Genomic DNA, 24395 nt, shown 5'->3' with positions numbered 1-24395 from the left:
GTAATGATTTGCATATGTCTTTCTTCAAAGATGACATAAATGAGCAGAAAGATCACAAACACAAGAGCGATCCTAGCCACAGTGACACATGGATTCACATGCCTTGCCAAGGCTAACTGAAGCAGGTACATGGGCAACCGTGGATGGTGAAGATGTGGCAAAGGGAGTCTGCTTTCTTTCTGGGTTAAATGTAAAGTGATCATCCACTTTGAAAACCAGTTTAGTATTCCCTCAAAAGACGAAAATAGAGTACATGGCCCTGCATCTACCTTTAGTTCTGTACCTAAGAGAAATGAAAACATAGGCATAGAGAAATACATATACAAACACTCATGGCATAATTATTATCAATAATTTCAAATCGGAAACAAACCAAATGGTCACCTGTTGTATATACACGTGGATATATCCACAATGGAATCGTTTTTTAGCCAGAAAAAGGAATGGCAGTATAAACACATGCCGTTATCACCCAGAAAGCTTGAAAATGTTAAGGGAAAGAAGCCAGGAGTAGAAGACCACTGTCTTAGTCAGGGTTTCTATTCCTGCACAAGCATCATGACCAAAAAGCAAGTTGTGGAGGAAAAGGTTTATTCAGCTTACACTTCCACATTGCTGTTCATCACCAAAGGAAGTCAGGGTTGGAACTCACACAGGGTAGGAGGCAGGAGCTGATGCAGAGGCCATGGAGGGATGTTACTTACTGGCTTGCTTCCCCTGGCTTGCTCAGTTTGCTTTCTTATAGAATCTAGGACTACCAGCCCAGGGATGGCACCACCCACAATGGGCTGGGCCCTCCCCCCTTGATCACTAATTGAGAAAATGCCTTACAGCTGGATCCCATAGAGGCATTTCCTCAAGGGAGGCTCCTTTCACTGAGATAACTCCAGCTTGTGTCAAGTTGACACACAAATCCAGCCAGTACAACTGACCCCTTGTCAACTTGACACACAAACACATCACTATTAAGCCCTAACCCTCCCTTTCTTATTCATCTCCAAGATCTAAATAACTTTAAAAGTCCCACAGTCTTTACAAATTCTTACATATTAACATTTCAATCCCTTTAAAATATCCGATCTCTTTTGAAATTCAAAGTTTTTTTAAATTATTTATTTATTTATTTATTTTACAATTCAAAGTTTCTTAACTGTGGGCTCCACTAAAATACTTTCTTACTTCAAGAGGGAAAAATATCATGGCACAGTCACAATCAAAATCAAAATCAAACTCTAACCGTCCAATGTCTGGGAGCCACTCATGGTCTTCTGGGGTTCTTGAAAGGCTTGGGTCACTTCTCCAGCTCTGCACTTTGTAGCACACAGCTGCCAGTACTCCACTGCTGCTGCTGTTCTTGGTGGTCATCTCACCATACTGGCATCTCCAAAACAAATGCTGTCTACTGCTGCAACTGGACTGCACTTTCCCAAATAGATGCTCATAGGCTCTTTTCATGGTGCTAAGCCTCAACTTCTATGCATGACCCCTTAGTCCTGGGCCTTCAACTGCTACTGAGGCTGCACCTTCACCAATGGCCTCTACTGGCCTCTTACAGTGCCAAGCATCAGCTGCTACCCCTTCATGTTTCAAAACCAGTACCACCTGGGTGACTTTTATATATTACCAAGTCTGGCTGCCAACATGAGGTACAACTGTGGTTGCCTCTGAAACACAACTTCCCTGTGCTCTCAGGAAACACTTCCCAGAAGATTTCACCTTAATGATGCTGGTCTTTTTAAATCATTGCTAATTTCTTAGCTCCAGCTAAACAGCATCAATCATCCCAGTAATGCAAAGGTTTCACTTTAGTAGTTCTGGTATCTTGTTAATCACAGCTGATTCTTCAGCTCCACAGAAACTTCACAATCAAAACGATGGCCCTGACAAGTCTTTAATCTTCCCTTAGAAATTTCACAAGCCAGGCCTCCATCATTTGTGCTGTTGTCAATATTATTTTCCAAGCTCCTACAGAACATCCCACAGAACTCTTAACATCTCAATGGCTCTTTTAGCTCAAAGTTCCAAAGTCCTTCTACAGTCCTCCCCAAAACATGGTTATGCTGTCACAGAAATACCCGACTCCCAGAACCAGCTTGTCTTAGTCAAGGTTTGTATTCCTGCACAAATCATGACCAAGACCAAGAAGCAATTTGGGGAAGCAAGGGTTTATTCAGCTTACACTTCCATATTGCTGTTCATCACTAAAGGAAGTCAGGACTGGAACTCACACAGGGCAGGATCCTGGAGGCAGGAGTGGATGCAGAGGCCATGGAGGGGTGCTGCTTACTGGCTTGCTCAGTTTGCTTTCTTATAGAACCCAGGACTACCAGCCCACCCACAATGGGCTGGGCCCTCTGCCCTTATTCACTAATTGAGAAAATGCCTCACAGCTGGATCTCATAGAGGCATTTTCTCAAGAAAGGCTCCTTTCTCTGTGATAACTCCAGCTTGTGTCAACTTGACACATAAAACCAGCCAGTACAACCACATAGTTTACAATTGCATTTATATAAAAGATACTGAAAGGATAAACTTATAGAGACAGTTTTCTAGAAGCTCGATGAAGGAAAAGAGGTGAGTGGTAGGTATTGGGTGTGGACTTCACTGACAGTGTCTCAGATTTAGAAAGTGACATTGGAATAACTTTGTGAATATACTAAAACCATTGTACTAAGTGCCCCCAAAGGTTTATTTTATACATTTTAATAAAACAATTTATTTGAAATCCCATAGGTTTCTAATAGGGTAAATATTACTTTATTTTTTCAAGTAATTTTTGGCCTAGCTAAATTAATGGACTTTTGCTTGCAACTTGCTAGTAATTTTCATCATATTCAAAGAGAAATATTCACTTTAAATGCAATGTAAGTGTCCTGCATAATATTTACTCTTTATATGATGATCACAAGCAAACTGGCTTCTTCTTCTTCATAAACTAGGTTTTATTTGGCAGGCTCTTCACAAGGAATCCTCTATACAAATAAATGCAGCAGTCAGGACACTAAGTGAGAATCTGAGACAGAAGTGGTAGGTTGGTATCTGAGCAAGTAACCCAGGAAAGCAACCTGAGCACTGATGTGATCAAGTGTGTCCGTAGTGAGTCAGATTGTGTCCTCTTGGGAGTTCACGGATTAAATATCCAAGCCTCGAGGGTTTGATCAGAAGCTCTTTAAGCAGATTCTGGTAATACACGTTTAATGCAGTGCTAGGGCAAGACAGAAGGCAACAAAGATGGGAACATCCTTCCTCCTCAGTGCAGGTCACCTTGAGCCAGATGTGACCAAGTAGATGTGACAAAGGTTGAAAGGCTGAAACCCCATAATTCCTTCAGGCAACTCAGCCAGTGTAGAAAACCCACAGAAAAAGAAAGGAATCTGTTTATCTAACTTGATTCTGTTAGGGTTTATAGAAGTTTCCTCTAGTCATCAGTGATCTCCGATCGTGGCACACAAGCAATGACTGATGAATTCTTCTAATGAGAAGTATTGTTCCCACTCCCTTGCCATGGTGCCCAGCTATGCAGAGTTGCTCTCAGATAGCCTAAGCTTTGTTTCCATGGAAAACAGGAGTAAGCTTCTGAAACCGTATAACTACTGATTCAAAACACATCCACGGAAGATGTCAATTTAACAAACCAAGAATTTAGTACTTTTGGAACATTTAGTATATTGGATATGGAACGTTTTTCAACTTGCTTGGTTAATGGGCTGTATGACTCATTTATTCTAAAAAAAAAAAGTCATATTTTAAGAAAGAAAGAAAGAAAGTAAGAAAGAAAGAAAGAAGAAAGGAAGGAAGGAAGGAAGGAAGGAAGGAAGGAAGGAAGGAAGGAAGAAAAACTTTACTGGGTTCTTTAAATTTGAACTCCTGTTAGAGACAATCAAAAAAAAATTTTTTTAAAGTAAATTCCTTAAGATCTACAAAGGTTCTTTCTCGTATAGTTCTTTCAAAACTGAGAAAATATCAAAGATATTATAAGGAGATTAATTATTGAGGAAGCAGTTGGAAGTGTGTAGGGAACCAGTGCCTCCGTGAGTCAGTTACAGACCAGAAGATGGGTTCCCTGCTTAGTGGATCTCCTATTTGTCTGTTTTAAGAAATCCTTCCTGCCCAGGGTGAAACAGCCCCCACTGTGCAAGTAGATCTGAATCCTAGTAAGAAAATGGCGTCTACTATGAACCAGATGATCCATTTTCCTTTGTTGCTGAGTCATATGATAAATGAAAAGATATTACATTTATATTGTAAAGTGAAGCTTCTACTCTTAGAATATCATTAAGTAGGAAGTAAAGATAAAGCTTCAAATTAAACATATGTGTTTTGCTTTTAAACAGTTATTTCTTGATGCTGACTGAGTGCTCCACCAGGGTGTTCTGAAGTTAGCACTACATGTTTTATTTTTAAGTTGACAAAAACATTCATGAAATCATTATATGCAACATATTTTGAAATATGTACACATCGTGAAATGGCTGAATGAAGCTAATTAACTATGCATCGACTCATATAATTATCTTTCTTTCTAATGAGATTTAAAATTTGCCTTTAGCAACTGTTAAAGATGTCATACATTGTGGGGCTGCAGAGATGGCTCAGTGCTTAAGAACACTGGGTGTTCTTCTAGGGAACCCAGGTTTAGTTCCTAGGTTTAGCACCCACATGGAGGCTTACAACTGTCTGTAATTCCAGTCCAAGGGATCTGGTGCCCTTTTCTAGCCTCCTTGGGCAGCAGGCAAACACATAGTGAAAGGACAACTATCACCAGAAGATACCCCTAGACCAAGTTCTCAGGACAAAGGGCATTTACTTGTCCCAGATGGACAAAGTACAGGGAATAAGAGACAAACACAGGAGACAGAGGATGAGGGAGAAAGGAGAGTGGTAAGTGGAATTCGCCCCAGAGGTTATGTATATGCAAGGGAGGGGGCATCAGTCCAACCATTGTATGCTCTTTGTTGATGATTCAGTTTCTGGGAGCCTCCAAGAGTCCAGGTTAGTTGCCTCTGGATAGAGAATAGACAGACATGACCCATAGGGAAATGACAGCTTATAAAGGTAAAAGGGGAAACCCTGTGTTAGGATGAGGTGTTTAATTTTATTTATTTATTCATTTAGCATTTTAATTTAAAAATTCCCCATTAATTAATTTCTTCACTTTACATCCAGATCACAGCCCCTCCTCTCCTCCCAGTTCCCCCTCACAGACACTTCACCCTCTCCCCTTCACCTTTGTGAAGTGGAAAGCCCCCTTGGGTACCAACCCATCGTGGATTATCAAGTCACTGCAAGACTAGGCACATCCTCTTCCACTGAGGCCAGATAAGACAGACAGACAGACAGGAGAATAGGATCCACAGGAAGACAACAGAATCAGGGTCAGCCCCTGCTCCAGTTGTTGGGGAACCTGCATGAAGACTTGGCTGTACAATTGCTACATATATGCGGGGGAGGGGGCGTAGGTCCAGCCCTTGTATGCCCTTTGGTTAGTTGTTTAGTCTCTGGGAGTCTTCAAGAGTCCAGGTTATTGACTCTGTCGGTCTTCTTGTGGAGGTTTTTTTTTTTTTTTTTTTTTTTTTTTTTTTTTTTTTTTTTTTTTCCACAAGACGAGGGAAGCGGAGTCCCTTTCTTCTCGGTTCCTCAATCCTCCTCCCAACTCTTTCACAAGACTGCCCACGCTCCCTCTAATGTTTGGCTGTGGATCTCTGCATCTGTTTTGGTCAGCATTGGGTGGAACACTTATGCCAGACTCCTCTTTACAAGCCTAACAGAGTATCAATAATAGTGTCAGGGATTAGTGCTTGCCCATGGCATGGGTCTCAAGTTGGGCCAGTTAGTGGGTGGCCATTCCCTCCGTTTCTGCTCCATCTTGTAGGCAGGACAAATGTGGGGTGGTGGGGTGGTGGGGTGGTGGGGCAGTGGGCTGTGAGAAGCTGCTGGGTGCTTAGTTGAGCATGAGTTCGGAACCCCAGACCATTATTGGACGGCAGGAGTTTGGCTCTGCTCCTGAGCCCTAGTTCTTTTCATTTAGCTTAAGCCCTCTCCACAGCCCCTCCAACAGGGAGGTCTATGACCATCAGTCACAGGAACAGGCCTCAGGCCCTAGAGAGATTTACATACTAATGAGATACCTGAAGGCCAGAGGGTTGAGCCAATTAAGCATCCTTTCCCAGCCCCTCCTCCCCCTCTCTCTCCCTATTTAACTCAGGTCTTCCCTAGGTTTGGGGGGGGGGGGTACATCCAGATCCATCTACCATCCACCATGACATTAAAGCCTGTAAAACCCATAGACTTTCTCGTATTATTGGGGCCACGCCGTAAGGAGCTGTGGAGCCACAGTAGCCGTGCCTAACTTCTCCCTGGAGGAACCCTCAGCGATTCCCAGCCACAACTACCCACAGACAAATTATGGGCCTAAGGTTTTGTGGCTGGGTTGTTGTCCTTATCCATCCACTGGGAATTCTGCTGTAGGAGGTGGTCATTTCAGGCTCCATATCCCCTGCTGCTAGGAGTCTATGCTAGAGTCACCCTCATAAACATCATGAAATTAGCATGCAAATAGATGGAACTAGAGGATATCATCCGAGTGATGAGTGATGTAAAGGACATGGATGGTATGTACTCACTTATAAATGGATATTAGCCATAAAGTACAAGATACTCATGGTACAACCCACAGACCCAAAAAAGCTAAATAACAAGGAAGTCCCAAAGGAGGATGCTTGAATCTCATTCAGAAGGGGAAATAAAATAGTCATGGGAGGTGAATGGAGGGAGGGAGATGGGTGGGAGAGGGGATGGAAAATGTGGAAGGGGGAATCAAATGTAGGGAGATCAGCCGAGAGAAGACTAGGAGAGTAAAAAGAAATGGTGGGTGGTTACATCTCTAGGACATTCCAGAGACCTGGGATGCAGGATGCTCCAGGGAGATGTTTAATTTTAATTGGGCACATTTATTAGGTGAGACAAAGGGGGCTTTTGATTGCTGGACTTCAGTACTTTGATAGCTGGACCTTGGTAGTCAGCCTCAGGAAGAAGTGGCCAAATAAGGGAATGGACCTTGGTGGCCAGCTTTAGGAATGCAATCTAACTGTTTTTAGCAAGGCCTAACCCTGCCAGAGCCATATTTGCCACGTCCTTCACATAGTACATGAACATACACAGAGAGAAAGACCCCATACACATAAAATAAAATTGTTTTAAAAATAATAAAATAAAATGATATTAGTAACTGAAAGATAGAAAAATCATAAGTTGATCCCCTGAACCCTACTTTTAAAAGCAAAGACATAAAAACCTGTAAGTCAAACACTGTGTTGCCTCAGTCCCAGGAAATTAGCTGACCATTTGAACAGATGGCCCTAACTAAACAAATCTTAAGATTCATGGTGTCAGGATGCTATGGGCCCGAGATTAGCTTGGCCGGGCTTTGAACTAACAGCCCTGAGACAGTTGGTGCCAGGATGCTAAAAGTTTGAGATAAGCCTGACCCCCTTGAACTGGAGCTCATGATATATAGTGTGAAACTACTTCGAAATAGCCAATTATAAAGTGACACACCATGCATCTTAGGAATTTGAGATCAAATGTATCGATGACCTAGTGACCTGTTCCCCCTCCTTCCCCCTTCCCTAACTCCACTCTCAGCCTTCCCCCTTCCCTAACTCCACCCCCACCTGGTTTGTAGATTCACCCTTAAAAGTTGTAAACTTCTTTTGTTCTTTTGCTGAATTCCGCTGCCCCTGCTTGGGCTTGAAGGAAAGACAGCCCTGGCTAGCCAGTAAACCTCTTGCGATTTGCATCAAGTTGTGTTTCTCGTGAGTGATTCGGTGAGGTCCTTTTCATTTGGGTTTTACATAACCACAGCAAGCGAGCTACACAATAGTTTTCTTAAACATTTCTCTTAAAAGGTTGTATGTTGTGATCAAAATCTTCCTAGGACCTTCCCTCTACATGGTTCTTAAAAATCCTTTACTGCCTTTTCAAATGTCAGGGTAATACTGTTGAAGACTGGGCTCATTTGCTGGTAGGCTGCTGCATTGAGAAAGTCATGTCAGACTTCTGCTTTGTTTAATTATCTGTGAAAAGGCACGCTAAACAAAATACCCACCATAAACGCCGCCTCTGTGGTGTACAAAGCATAACTAGATAGCACCTATGGATTCATAGGCAGGTATCTATGAAAGTAGGATGAATGGTGTATTCTTAAAAATTTTCCATTCTAACCTAATGTTAGATAGCTCCTGAAACCACGATATTCTAAGGATAAGAGAGATAGAAATTTCCAGGATGGTTCGGGAAGATAATGTTTACTTGTTATTGTTTTAGCTGATATTTCATAACATTTTGTGAGTAAAAAATGCTGGGGTGGAGGGAGTCCATCCTCCAGATATGGAGTTAGAGCAAAGGAAATGCTTACCTCACAGTTTGGGGATCTTAGGTAAAAGGAAAGTGCTGAGTCTTTACTTTTGGGTGGGGAGAATCCTTGTATCAGACACATTCTTTGGAACACATTTTACTTGAGCATGCAGCCAGAGCTGTGAGACTGAGCAGTATCCAAAAGAGAGGAAACACTCCTAGGGGATAGAGTGGGAGCTGAAAAATATCCTTTTTCAAAGAGGTGGGATGAGGGCTGGAGTTGGAGGACGGAAGAGGAGAAAGGCAAGTTGGGCTGAGAATAGGCGTAGAATGTGGGCCCAGCTTGGGAGACTTGGTTTCAATGTACGAAGGGTTCTGGTGGCCTTGGTTGATGAAGTTGGATATCCAGAATTTTTTGGTTTTTTGAGACAGGGTTTCTCTGTGTAGCCCTGGCTGTCCTGGAACTCACTCTGTAGACAAGGCTGGCCTTGAACTCAGAAATCCGCCTGCCTCTGCCTCCCAAGTGCTGGGATGAAAGGCATGCACCACCGCTGCCCAGCTAAGTGTTGACTTTTTTGCTCTAATATGAGGCCAGCCTTAGAGGGCATCTCTTGAGGTTTAGAAATATGATTGTAGACATTTTCTACCCACACGGTGAATTTCTTAGTCTTTTGTTCTAAAGTCTGTAGTTGTGAGTATGCAAAATACATGTTTGGATATTCAGGCACTCACTCCAGGTTTCTATCCACTCCTGTCTTCCCAAGAAACTGGAAGCCATAAGAATTTTTTGAGCATGAGCTTAATATAATTAATATAAACTATCCATAAAACCATTAATCGGTGAATATGTATATATATATATATATATATATATATATATATATATATATATATATATATTTGAACCTAAATGAAAGCTAGCAAACTTCTCAGGACAAAGGTAATATGGAAACCCCCAAGACAAAGATAGGACCTGCATTTTAAACAGTTGCTTTGACTTCTACTTAAGACAGCACAAGATTATTTTAGCCACTCAGACCCCTGCTGAAGCTCTGACTAAAGACACCTGTCTACTCATTACTAAGGACAGGGTTAATGAGACCATTGATTATGCCTCAGCAATAATCCAATCACCTAAGCAAGCCTTACACTCACCTGACACCTTCCTATATAAAACATTTATAATACAGTTTTTGTCACCTTTCAGCGCCAGCTGTTCCTGGTGGGGTAAACTCTCATTAGCATTCAGAAGCATGGCTCTGACCTTCTGTTTGGTGCCTTTTGAAGAAAGGGGGGATGGGGGAGGGGAGAGAATGGGATTGGAAGGAGAGGAGGGAGGGGAAGCTGTTATTGTGATATAAAGTGAATAATTATTAATAAACTAACTAACTAAAGTTTAATTGGAGCAAAGCAGCTTCTTGTCATCCCTCTCAGAGCCTGCCAGGGTTCTGGTGGTCTAACTAGACTGTAATTCTCAGCTTGCCCACATTCTTTAACTTTAGAGCTGGTCAGTTGGCTACTGACAGTTTTGGCTGTAGACTTCATGTGTGTGTGGTACAGCAGTAAGGCCACTGTTGGGGTGAATGTCTTATGATTTTTGGTTTAGCTACATATTTCTTAGCTTAATCTTCATCCTCTCCTTCTCCTGGCATCACAAATTCCAAAAACAAATGTCCTTCAAGGACCAAGACCCAAACTCTTGGAGTCAACTCTTACATCAAAAAGGACTGGATACACACTGGTCCCAAGACGCCCTCACTGAGAATTGGTTTTCAGCCTTCATAACCTAAAATACCCAAAGATCTTCAGAGAGCATGGCTCAGGGACTCACTCTTCTGGCTTTTTAATTAAAGGTAGAATAGTGTCAACTTTTCAAGGAAAAAATGCACCCTGTTCATCTTTAAAATGATGAAAACTAGGAACAGAAAATAAAGGTCTTCTGTTATCTTTATATTCCAGGAAGAGAAAGAAACCCCCACAGGTAAGAAAGCTCTCACTTGGCATCGGGCCTTCTTGCATAGCAATGCTTTGCCTCCTGTGAAGGAAAGCACTTTCCTGTGCCTGGGTTCCCTGGGCTGTTCTTTGTGTGGAAAGCAGTACTTTCTCCTCATCCTCTCAAGATGCTGGGCCTGAAATAAAACCTGATTTCCCTCCCACCAACTCTAATACTCTCAGTATTTGCTTTCAAATGATGAGTGTGGGTCTGGCAAGTATGGTATGCTGAAATTACACTTATAAAATTGAGTTGTATTTGTGCTTAGTTCTTCCTAAAACTGAAAAGCCTTGCATCAGTTCTCGTGACTGCTCATACATGTCACGATTCTTCTTCCATTCCAGAAGAACAAAACCAGAAAGAACAAAAGCAGGGGCTCATGTGTAGTTAAGTGCAAGACTGTTCTAAAACAGTCCTCTAAACAAGCAGAGCTGGAGAGACGGCTCATTGGTTAAGACCACTTGGTACCCTTCCAGAGGACTTGGGTTTGGCTCAGTTCCCAGCATCATGTGGACACTTGCAACTCCAATTTCAGGCCCTTTTCTGGCCACTGTAGGCACCAAGAATGCACACAGTATACTTCCAGACATTCAGAAAAAAACACTTATATATAAAATAAAAGCAATTAAATGTTTTATTAAAAAAATAAATAAGCAAGCCTTTGTGGCCTACAGGACAGCAAAGTGACTAAAAGTGCTTATTGCCAAGCCTGATGACCCAACTTAAATTTCTAGGACCAACATGTTAAGGATAGAAGTGATTTCCTTAAGTTGTCCTCTATCTGTCTCTGTCTCTGTCTGTCTCTCTCTGTCTCTTTCTGTCTTTATATCTTTTTGCCTCTTTTCCTCTCTCTCTCTCTCTCTCTCTCTCTCTCTCTCTCTCTCTCTCTCTCACACACACACACACACACACACACACACACACACACACACAATGGCATGTGTATCTCCTCCCCAATCCCCAAACCAACAAATAAAGACTGAAGTTTGAAGTATTCATTTCTGAGACATTTAAGGAAAAGAGTTAACTTAGCACTCTAAGTGAACCACTGCAAAGTTAATGTAAAGGGTTGGGGAACAATTTCAGTAGGTAGTGCAGTAAAAGTGCACCTTCTGCAGCTGACACAGTCATTTTTACTGATAGTCTGCATCTCAGAGAAATTCCTGGCTCTTAGTGGCAACATTTCCTGTCCCCTCTCAATTTTCACAAAGGAAAATACGTTTCTTCCTTTCTCTGTCATCCTTCATCAATTCTTAGGAGTCTTAACTGTATGTGGGACGTTAAGTATATTTCTGAGTTAGTCCATAAACTTGGCCAGAAAAGGGCCTGAAATTGGAGTTGCAAGTATCCACATGATGCTGGGAACTAAGCCAAACCCAACTCCTCTGGAAGCGTACAAAAGCATGGTCTTGCTGCTGAAAGTTGTCTTAATAGATAATAATATAACCACAAAGAGACACTCTAGGTTATGAAGGCTGAAGGTTTGCATATTAAACTTCAGATGCATATACTTCAAGTGCATAGAAAAGGAGGCCAGAAATGTCACACATTTCTCAGTGTGTTTCTGCAGATACATTAAAGCGAGCATAGCATTGTATGTGACCAATGGACAGTTTTATATTGCAAAATAAGCTTGCCAATGCCTTTCTCCGATAATGTCACTCAGTGGTTAACCATATAGTTTATATTTAAAATTAAAGACTGACATTAAATAAAAATTGGGGGGGGGGAGTCATGTTCCCTCACACCTCAAAATCTTCAAACATGATCTGAAGATGATTTTCTCTAGTTTCTAAAGCAGAAATTGGTCTTATAAATTCAATTAGAGAAACCATTTGGTGAGAGAATCACAGATGTCAGCAAACAACATGCTTTATCTCACAGTAGATTTGAGGTTCCCGTAAATAAAGTAACCTACAAGAAGCAATTATGAAGACACAGTTTCAAATATCTGTTTTCACGAAAACAGCATAGACTGGGCTATGAACAGTACCCTTGGGAGTGCAGATACAGGCCCACCTGCACAGCACAGGATCGTGCACATATTCATGTATGCAAACACATGGACACCCAAACATACACATGCTCACACACAACAGAGCGAGTACTAAACTACTACCAGGCTTATGATGCAGTCCCTAAAACCCAATGTACCATTTGTTTGATCTTTTCTGTTTTGAAAGTTTATGGAATAACTCAGAAATATACTTAACTTACCGCACAAGTTTTATAAAATATAAGGTGGATTTTTTTCTATATCTATGATTAAACCAGAAGTAGGGGATATGTTATTTTAATGATATATTTTTTTGAGACATGGTCTACCTATGTAGCAGAGACTGGCCTTATCATGGCCCTCCTGCCTTACCTCTTGGGCTCTGGTATTACCGATATACACCACCATGCTCAGCTGAGATGAAAAGGTACATGGTCGGATAGATCGCTATGCAAGTCCTTCTTAAGTCTCCTTATGTGGAAGTAAAGCAGTATCGTAAATGCTCAGAAAAGGACAGATGAGGTACTTATTTGTGTTAGGCGCAGTGATAGGCTGGACAAACAGACAGGCACAAACATACTTGTGAAATGAACCCTGCCAGTTGCCCACTTGGAGCTTCCAGGGTTCTGCATCAACTGTGACAGCGGATGCTGCAAAGGAAACATACAAAAGCTGCCCAACCACACTTCCTTAAGGTCTTATCCCTGCCTTAGATAAAACTAGCATAATCAACAGCCGAAGAATCTCTCATGTGGAACACTAAAGTTGGAAGAGAAGAAATAAGAAAAAATAGGAAATGGGGGGTGTTCTTAACAGTTTTAAAACTAATTATTATGCAGGGTTAATTAGCAAACAAGGCATGATAGCTCGGACCTGTAAACTCAGCAATCAGGAGGCTGAGGCAGGAGGATTGCTATTAGTTCAAGGCCAGCCTAAGCTAAATACCAGGCTGCATGTCAATCTGGATTACATTTTGAGATACTGTCTCAGAAAATGAAAAAGAACAAATAAAGGAAAGAAAATGAACTTAACCCTGTGTGTGGGTTATGTGATGAGATTCACACTCCACTATATCTTAGCCCAGCTCCACTTATAAAGCAAGGGCCTGGGGCCTGCGGAGAGCTCAGCTATAAAAAGTGGCTTGCCAATCTTGCAAGTGGGTTCTCTGAACTCATGCTATGAGACTCATGAACACTGTAACTCCAGCTCCAGTGGATCTATGTGAGGTGGTGGGCTGTGAAGCAGCTGGGTGCTTGGTCAAGCAGGAGCTTGGAACCCTGGAACCTTATTGGACAACAGGAGTTCAGCTCTGCTCCCAGGCCCTGGTTCTTTTCATTTAGCTTCAGCCCTCCAACAACCACTCCCACAGAGAGGTCTATGGCCAACAGTCCCTAGAGAGATTTACATACGAATAAGGTACCTGAAGGCCAGAGGGTGGAGCCAATTAAGCATTCTTCCCCAACCCCTCCCCCTTCTCTCCGTATTTAACTCAGGTCTGCCCTGGGTTTTGGAGGGGTGCATCCAGATCCATCCACCATCCGCCATGACATTAAAGCCTGTAAAAACCCACGGACTTTCTCATGTCATCGGATCCGCACTGTGAGGAACCATGGAGAGGCCTTTAGTGAACCACCACCATGCCTAACTTCCAGCCTGGGTGAACTCTCTGTGTTTCCAGCCATGCTACCCACAGATCTAATGCTCTTTTCTAGCCTCCTTGGCACCTGTACATATGTAGACCACACAATACAACACAACATCACACACACATACACACATGGGGGGGGGAGGGGGACAGACAGGAGAAGGGCAGGGTACCACAGACACACAGTGCAATACACATAAATAAAATAGATCTTTAAAAATAAATAAATAAAGCAAGGACAATAAGCCCCTAGAGTCACTCACAAAACACATACACATTGATCACCTACTATACTGGGGAAATGGAGTTTATCTGGGGCTCAAATGAAGTGGCATATAAGTCCCCTCTCTACCCCTGTCTCTATGCCACCTTAGCAGCTAGAAGTTTCTAATGCTCACAAGCTCGGGTTCCAGCTCTCTGTTCAGAGAGTCCATTTTCAACCTCAAGTGGGTCTTCATTTGGATAAACTATAAGGTCCCTGCAACCAACCAAAGCCTCTTAATTTGTCCTGTTGCTTCCCATTAAACTGAGACCAGGACAGTACTGAAGGACTTGTCTGGCTTGCAAAGTGTCCTGTGATCTGGTCCTGACATGTTCCCTACCAAGTTTCTACACTTAATGTCCTACTTAAAAGAGGCAAGTCCCATCCTGTCTTTTGATCTTAACGCTCTTTAATGTTATGCTCACATCTCTGCATTTTCACTAACTGTCTACTAATCATCACTTAATCACTTACTTCTCAGAATGATCTGGTGACTGTCCATCTATATCTGACATGGACTTTCCATTCACTTGCTAAGGCTTTGCTCTACTTCAGTTACTGCATAGTCCTGATATCTGGTCAATAACTGTCTTCTTATTTATTATCACTTCCCTTTCCATGAAAAGCTCCAACTCAGAGAGGACAGAGTCCCTACTCCTCTGGTCCCTACTCCTCCTGTTTGCTTTGGGGCCTAGAAACAAACAGCTGCTCAACTAATGTCTGATGAACATAGCATATGTCCTGCTAGTTCTGGTTTGTATAGTAAATCTATGGATCCTAGAGAATATCATCTTTTCTTGTGCAGTAATTAAACCTAAAATTTTTATATGAGAACAAGTATCTTTGCCCTCAAATTTACTTTATATATTAAACTCATAGAAAAAAAAAAAAAAACTAGGGTAACAATCCCATCACAATTTCCCCGTGGATTAATCCTTCATCATAAAGGGCCCTGGTGAGGCAGCACACAGATTATATTTTGCTTTCTTAGGTTCCAAGACCTTACCAAGTGACAGTATGTGTTGGGATGGCAGAATGCTAGGATGCCTGGGAGGTTTGAATGCTACAGGGTAAGGTTATTAGAAAGAAAACCCTGCTAGAGAGGAATGTTGGCTCCACTCCCCTCTTCTAGTCACATGTAAAGCTGCCAATGAAGCAATTATTATGTTGGACATGGAATTTTAATAATATATAATACAAGTGATCTACAGTTCAAACAAAGCCAAAGGTCTCGCTTCAAATGTATGAACATGGAAAGTAATTGAAGAAATCTCAAGGAATCCCTTTTAGCCCATATTACATACAATGGAGAAGTTGATGTCATGGCTTTTACTTGGGTCTTGACTCTGACAATTGACAAACTAATATCTCTCTAAGAAACTGGACTCAAGGCCAGATTTCAACTATATTGAATTGCCACTGTGACCCATATTACAAAGATCTTACAATAGACTTGGCACTTAGTTCACATGATTTATGATCCAATCACTATATTGTTTTTTTTTAAAAAATAAAGTTATGCATGTGACAAAGTCAGGCTGTCAGAAATATCTTATTTATAAATATATTTTTCTGCCATAACATTTTGTGAAATTAGTCTCTGTGGACAGTTTATGAATATACTGGAAGACCTGCCTGACCCTAAGCACATGTCCAGCCACTCACTCTGAAGTCCTCATGAAATAGATATTGCTAACAGGTCTACAGGAAGGAAGCAATGCAAACACTCTCAGCACAAGAAGCCACCATGAATGGAATGTACTAACCACTTTCTCTTCCTCTTGATTGGTCATTAAACTCACTGCTTCCTATGATAGCCCAAGACCTACAAAGGCAACCCGAATCAATAGTATTCCGGGTAACAAGGGATAGAAGGTTCCTGTTTACTGGGTAGTGCAAAACAGAAAAGGATTTGAATGGAGAAACTGACATCCATGATACAAGTTCCTAAGTGACAAAGTAGAAGAGAAATTAGCAATAATTAGAAGAAGAGTGATTGACAGCCGGAGGCACACTTAAACATTATCAGAGGATTTCCAAAGTCCAGCTCCCAACTCTCTCCTGCACAATTTTGCTTCAAGTTGACTGTAGGGCAAGTTATGGTAAATTTCAACTATTTGTAAGGTAGCTGGCCTCACCTCACATTTGTTGAGGTCTTCAGATTCAAAATGGGCTTGTAAATAATCTTCTCTTCACTGGTGGCATTTAAATGAATCTATAACAATTGGTAGTGTAAATTCAAACCATCATGCAGTAAACATGATGCTGGATTAAGGGGGATTATCAAAACATTCAGCGAAAATTTACAGAAAGATGCAAGCCTTCCTGGGTTCTACATGTGGAGGAAGTCATAGGCAGAAATCGACAAAGCAAAAGTCGACAAGAAATAAAAGCCAACAGAAGAAAAATGAAACACAGGAAAAGGGGTGAGATACTGAAAGGTCTGAACTAGACCAAGCTTGAGGGAGGGAAGAGTCCTGATGAGAATTATATGTCCCTCCAAGAGTCTGTGACATCTCATCTTTTGACCAAAAGAAATGGAGTAGTGATGACCAGTTTGAGGACAAACTGGAGGGGAAAGCACACGCAATCCCCATCCTTTCTGAAGAAGTCAGAGAAGCATGAGCACCAAAACTTAGCCTTTTTTGCAGATCTCTGCTCTCAGTTCTTCCAGTTCCTTTGTTGTCGGAGCAGCATCATTCCTTGACTTCTGGGCCCACACTCAACCCCTAATTACTAGAATCATACAAACTGTGGTTTCATGTGTTCTGGTAAAAACCAGTCCACAGTCTGCCACAGAATCCCAAACTTTCTCAATTTGATGACGTTCCTGGAGCCTCGATTGTATTCCCTTCTGCTTTTATGCTGAATGTTAACTTTCTTTTCTAAATTCAGTTGACCTTCTCAGGATGTTTTCCAGGTGAACTAAAATTGTTGATATCAAGATAAATCAAGATCCCATTTTGGCTCTGCAGTCCCCGAACCATCAACAACACGGTACTAGTTTTCCTAAAGAACCCAGAATGAAGCATAGTTTCAGTTTTCTAAAACTGTATCAAAATAGTTCAAGAAATTCAACACATATTTACTGAACATCACTTATTTGCAAGCGGATTCCAGAATTGCTGTAAATACGGACACAGATGAACCCAACTCCGTCAGTTTCTTCTCTCCTCTCTGAATTTATGATTCAAGCTCACTGGAAGACATTGTCAGGAAATGACTCTGAAACACATACTTCCACTGTGTTCTCTGTTGTAGAAACTCCCATGGTTTTGTGGCTTGTGTCTACACCACATATGTCAAAAGGAAAAGAAGAACACATCCATAAAGGAAGAGAAGGAAGATGCTTAGGACGTGCAGAAACAAGATATCAATGTCCAGCAATTTAATTAAGTATTCAATTTCATTCTCATGTTGTGACAAGGGTATGACATTCACACAGCTTGAAGGGAATGGTAAAGTTCTTTCGTATAAGAACCAATTTCTTTTCCCCTAAATCGCAACTTGTAATAATTATGTCCTTTCAACTCTGCATCATTAGCCTTTCATGCTCAGGTGATTCCAGGCAGGTGAACCAACAAATATAAAATCCACTTCCACCTTGTAAAAAGCTTTAATAGAAATGGAAGAAAATTGAGCTAGAATTTTATTTGTTTGGTTTGGATTGGTTGGTTTTTTTCCAAAGGGCATTTTGTCAGCTGAGACACAGAAACCACCGCGCTCATTCCCCACATTAAAAGTTGGAGTCTGTCGATCGGCTTCAGAAAGGTGGAATTTCAAAATTGCAACAGACTGAGACATAACTTTATAAAGGCTTTGGGCTCCCATCACAGTTTGAATCATATCTTACCTAATTAGTTGCCAGCTACTTGAGCAACTTCTTCGGCCTTGGGTTTAGATTTCTTTGTACGTTCATGGGGATAGGTAAGAACAAACCACAGCACAGCATAGCAGATAGTAAGTGCTTCAGTAGGTAGAGGTGAAGCTCTTTGTATGAAATACTTCTCTAGCTCTTTCTATGCAGTTTCTGCACTTTTGTGCTACAAAAATTGGTGTAAGTCTCCTGACAGCAAATGATCATTAATAATGGTTCTCCTTTTGTACATTAAACTTCCATGTGTTGAAATGATCAATAAAGAACTTTCATATTAGTCAACTGTACCTCTAAGGAATATTTGCAGAATGTTCATGCCCTATGAAGAAAAGAATAACTTAGTTTTGAGTGCTTGGTTAAATATACTAGTAAAAATTGATATATGTTGTTTATTAAAAATAACTGAGCCAGAAACTTGAAGCGGATACATTTATGTGTGGGTGTGGGTGGATGTACATAAGTATGACTTACTTCTCAGGTAAAGACCCCCGTGACTACAAAAGAAAGTGGTAAAATTGCAGTCTTCAGAGAGTCTGGTGAAATGCTCTGGGGTGTGTGAGGAGTTGTAGACTACTCTAGGTGACCTAATACAGGTCGGCAGGCTAAAAATAATGTGATTAGCAATGTAAGGATGTCAGATTTAGCAACTAAGAGTCAGAAAATCCAGTTGTATTTGAATATAATCGAACACACCATTTGTAGTGTAGTGTAGCCACAACTTAATTGGATGGCCTATATTTCACTTGGCATCCCCACATAGCTTGCTAATTCTTATACAAAATAAGAGGAATGGAAGAATCTTTGCAGTCTAGAAAAGGACACTTTTGCTGTATAATTATTCTGCCTTTTGATTTCTGAACAACAAAAAAGATACATATTTTAAAATGAATAACCTTGTGAATGTGACCTCTAACAGAAGCTAAGAGTTGATGTATGAAGATAAAACCAACTCATAATACGAATCCCAATATGAATGAGGGAGGATCTCATGGGCCCACACTTAGACACAGTGCTACAAGCAGTTACCAACTGCTGAGAGAGAAAGAATTTGTTTTCCCCAGTGATAAGCTCTTTGATTGGTTATCCAACATGGTGTGGTCATCCCTAGAATCATCTCTAGAAATATACACATCCAGGTAACACCGATAGGTTGTATTTACACATTACTTGTATTATATATTATATATATGTAACAACAATTAAAGAAGAGGTATATATGAACTCAGGAGAGAAGGAGAACATGGAAGGGGTATGAGAGGGAGGCAAAGTGATGTAATTATACATATAAGATTATATCATGTATATATAGTTTCTCTTATTCTTGAAATTATAATTACTTCATTCCCCTCTTCCCTTTCTGAACTCTCTTTCTTCACATACCCTACCTTCTTCTCTTTCAAATTTAGGGCCTTTTCACTGTTAATTGTTGTTTCATGTATATGTATAGTATATGTGTATATGTACATATTCCTAAATACAATCCGCTCAGTCTATGTAATGTTACTTGCATGCATATTCTTTAGGGGTGACAATTAGGTGTTGGGTAACCAATTGGTGTGCTCTTCCCTGGGAAAGACTATTTTACTCAATGTCAGCATTCCTTAGTTGCTAATAGATTTCTTTGTGTAGGGTTGACCCCTGTGGTCTTCCCCCTGTCCACTTCAGTACAACTATCTCTGCAACAGATGGAGACCAGTAGAAGAAAACACAACCAATCAAAATACAGCCTTGTAATTGTACTTTAATTAAAGAGAAGAAGAAAAAACACTAACAGGAATTATCTGAGTACTTGATTTTATTGTACCCCGGTTTTGCAGTATCATATGTAAATAGAATTAGTACTGATAATCACTTGTTGAGTTGCCAGAGTGCAGTAAAAATTAATATTAACAACCTCTCATTGAATTGTTATTGTGCTTAGCACTTTACATATATTAATTAATTCAGTTCTCAGAAGAGTCATTGGGGCTTTGCAAAGTAAAAGACTGAAACTTAAAAAAGGTAAGTTTTTTTTGCCCTAGACTACACAACTAAAATCAGGCCTGCCATTTAAATCCAGGTCTGTCACAGTCCCGAGCCTATTCCTTTCAAATATTACTGGACACTTTAATGTCTTCCAGAACAGGTGTTCCTTAACTCAGAATGCTAGGTATGCAGATTAATAAAGGAGAAAAATCAATGAATAAGCACCTTTACATGCCAGCATCACTTCCCTTGCCATGGAACATGACATGTAAGCAAATTCACCCTCCCTCCCTCCCTGCCTGCCTCTCTCCCTCCCTGCCTCTCTCCCTCCCTCACTTTCTCCTTTCCCTGTCGTTTTTTTTTTTTACTTTCTCCTTCTTTCCCTTCCTTCCTTCTTTCTGACCAGTTTTTAAAAGCAAGCTCACAATTATACACTGCACTCTGCCTTTGTGCCAGGAAAGCAACATATAAATAGAATTTTGGCAAATGTAACCAAATTTAGATTGGGAATTTGCCTTTTAGAAAGTTCTGCTTTTCTCAGTAGGGACACTGACCCCATTTCAGATATGGCACAAAATTAAATAATCTAGAAGTTTGTTAATCAGCCTTCAAAGTTGAATGATATATAAAAGTGACTAGTCGTATTTGTGTGAAGAAGACATTTTGATAAATTATAGACTATTTAATGACTGAGACTAAACGTCTTCCTTCAGCCTACCTTTAGCTAATTACTATTTGAAAAGTATGAGTCAATATTTGCTGGACAGAATCAAAATGCCACGTAGCTTAGCAAGTCAGCCTTATTTCCATAGCTTATCATAACCAGGAACATATTTGCTATGCTTTCTGCCATTAATATTTCTATAAATACTCCATTCACATCTACTGTCTGTATTCTACACCACCAGGGATCTGTCTGTCTTCTGTGGGGTGCATTCTGTACATCCCAGGGTCTTGTCCTCTAAAGTGTATACTCTCTATATCCCTAGGGTCTGTCTTCTTCTGCGATGTCAGTAGTTGTTGTAGGAAGTGAGAAGCAAGCATTACCTCTTGAATATGGCCATTGAAAACTAATACTGAGAAGTCTTTCAAATAGATTTTATAAACAATTTGCCCAAAGGTATTACTTCATTGAGAAGGTATCCATTGACTTTCTGAATGGCTCTTAGAATTCTGATCAGTAACTTATCATGAATGGATACTTACGCAGTTGGCCAGCTGGTCACAACCCTATCTAGCTGCTGTTGATGAAAGGAGAACACAGTGAGGTTGAGGCAACCTTGACTAGCCTACAGTCAAGTTGTGTGTTTTCTCCCATTACATATCAATACTTTAGAGCAATCAGTATTATGATCCCTAATTCAGGCCTTTTGAGAAGGAAGTCTGGAAGAAAGTTTTCAAGCCACACCTTTAAGGCCCTGTGTGCCCAGCAATGGCTCTATGTGTCAGCACAGCCATGATCATCCCACTTTTCCCGATTATTCTTTACCATGCTGAGCATTTTCTTTGAAAGAATAATGTTAAAAATATGGATAACATTCTTGTCTAAGGTTGTATGTAAAAATCAGTGAGTATTTTAGGAGTCCATACAACTTTTAGCTCCCTTCACTTGCTCCACCATATCATAATTTCTATATGATCCTTATATGTCTTATTCACTGGAAAGTTTTTTTTAGAGTGCCTTATATTCCAATAAGGTACAGGCTGTACCGAAATCATGTCATTTTCAATAAATCAAATTGCATTTCAACGTAATTGTATTTACTGTATTTGAGTCAAGATTTTGTTTATTTTGGCAATTTTAAAAAGCAGGATGTTGGATTGTTAAAATTGGCTACCTGACCTTGACAGTTTGAAGTTTTTCCTCATTGTTATGAAGCTGAATGGATAAGCATTCCATTTCCACTTAAAAGATTCTTTTCCCAATATTGAAGAAAGATATGTTTATCTATTTATAAACAAATTACATGAGTTTCCTTCATTTCATATTGCATTGTTATGAAGGCATATTCAATGTAGAAAATCCAAAAATAGTTGATAATGCAAGTATCTGTTTTATTATTGCTTACAATGGTTGGTTTAATAATTATACTTCAGGAATCTATACACTTAGGTTTACAAATTTCGTTTACAAAATTGATAGAGGAAAGTTTAAATGAATTAATAACTTCCGTTCAATCTTGTTTGTCCTTAATTTTTCATATTATTAAAGCTTACAGTTTGTATTTTCCTACACACTGTGCCAGAGTCTTCTTAGAGTCAATGCTAGGATGAATTATAAATAAAAACAGATGAGTAATTTAAGGGGGAAGTTTCAAGTATATATCCCCTCATAATTAACAAGATATTTTTAATTAACATCAATTTCCTCACTGGAGTCTCTGGTGAGTTGGAGACTCCAGCCTACCTCACATGTCATGTTTGTGATGAGTCTCTACTCTATAGGCTAAATGCAGCTGTTCCTTTCCTACAATGGTTTTAGATTAGGAATAGAAGAGAAGACCCAGTGTTTTAGAGCACTGGCTGCTATTACAGAGAACCAACTGGGGTTCAATTCCTAGTACCCACATGATTGTTCACAACCATCTGCAATAACTGCAGTTCCAGGGAATCCAGTCACCTCTTCTGGCCTTCATACACACCAGGCATGCACACTTAACGTATACATACATGCAGGCAAAACACTATCATAAATTTAAAAATAAGTAGATGACAATAGTCCCATTTGAATCTGTCTACTCTTCTAGTTCGCCAGAGAATAGAGTATTTATATGATGAATATTTTTTTTCCTCAGGGCTCCTTGGATAGTATACTGATGCTAAACAGTGTGAGACAGAACTACATGTTTGTATCAGAACTCCAGAGCTTTAGAATCTTGCTCCACCACCCCCCAAATGCCTTTACATAACAAGAAAACAGTATCACTGCCACAGGCTCTATAACTGTTAACAAAATTCCTATTAGGTCCATTCCAATTTCATTTACAAAACAACAGTTAGAGGCATTGCTCTTTGTATGTTTAAAGTTATGTAAACTGCAACAACAACAACAATCTTGTTTCAAACTTGAAATTAGGTAATACTGAGCCCTTCTGTGGAGGAAAGGCAAGATATGTTGCTGTGAGGCACTGCATGTATCCACTTCATCTTGTGTGTTTCTGTTTAAAGACATCTTGTTAAATATACATTATTGATTCATATATTCTATCCTGGATTAAGTTTGTTTACTATATGCATTCTCTCAAAGGCACATTACCTACCGATTGATTGAACACTAAATAGTGTTTCAGAACTGCATGATAGCTACTTTAAACAGGGAAGCTATTGTCTAAAAACAGTTACTTCTGAAAGATATTATGTTCAATAGTCCTTGGAAGACATTTGTTTATAGTGGGAGAGCTAGTACATCAGAACTGGCAGAATGGTTCAGTGAGTAAAGGCACTTGCTGTGTTATCCTGCTGAATGACTTAGATGGTCAGAATCCATGTGTAGGTGGAAGGACAAAATGCACTACATAAAGTTAAACTCTGACCTCCATATGTGTGCTGTGGCATGGGAAGCCATGTATACACTTAAATAAATAAATAAATAAATAAATAAATAAATAAATATAAAATTACAAAACTAAAACACATCAAGTTGTTTGGAAGAAACCAGAATCTTTAAATTAGAAAACTCAAAATTTTCATCTCTTTGTGAAAGTCTAAAAAAGGGCATCCAATCATTCATCATCATATATTCTCTGAAGTTAACATCTTCATACATTAACCAACTATCACATCAGCATTTCAAAGGCCAGGTTAACAAGTTGAAGGGAAGACAGGTAGGAAAGAACTGGAGACATGTACATTTTGTAAACCTTGTAGGAGCATGGGAAAATCCAGAGAGTAGACCAAAGATGCAGAACCAAGAAAACAGAAAGATGAGCCTTGGGGACCCAGGTCCCTAGATACTTCCTCATGGAATAACTTTATCTAGAGCACTGCAGAAAATAATTTTTTTAAAAAAAATTTAAGTGGAAAACAATATTAACTTACTTCAGAATGTAATTTTCTTTTTTATGTGAGAATGTTATTAGAACAATACTTGCTGGGCTAGAGTCCAGAAGAAATTTTATCTTCATAAACATATCCTTATCCTGCATGTAGACAATGCATTAGGCTATATGACCAGTCATCATGATGCTCAGCTTTCTAAGTGAACCTATAATGAGTTTTGGTCCAATTTTTAAAATAAACCTAACAATTTCTATTACAAGATTATCTTTCTAATATGATGATGTAAATGCATTCACCCTAATA

General features: G+C 40.0%; 1 protein-coding gene across 5 annotated transcripts in view; it reads right to left on the bottom strand.

The window, feature by feature from the left end:
• The window catches only part of Rab27b (RAB27B, member RAS oncogene family), a 162272-nt gene that overhangs the window by 25901 nt on the left and 111976 nt on the right, over positions 1 to 24395 (bottom strand). The window lies entirely within an intron of this gene.

Source organism: Arvicanthis niloticus, chromosome 14 (genome assembly GCF_011762505.2).
Source record: "Arvicanthis niloticus isolate mArvNil1 chromosome 14, mArvNil1.pat.X, whole genome shotgun sequence".
Classification (NCBI taxonomy): Eukaryota; Metazoa; Chordata; class Mammalia; order Rodentia; family Muridae; genus Arvicanthis; species Arvicanthis niloticus.
The sequence above is the reverse complement of the archived record's forward strand: the minus strand, read 5'-3'. Positions and strand labels throughout refer to the sequence as shown.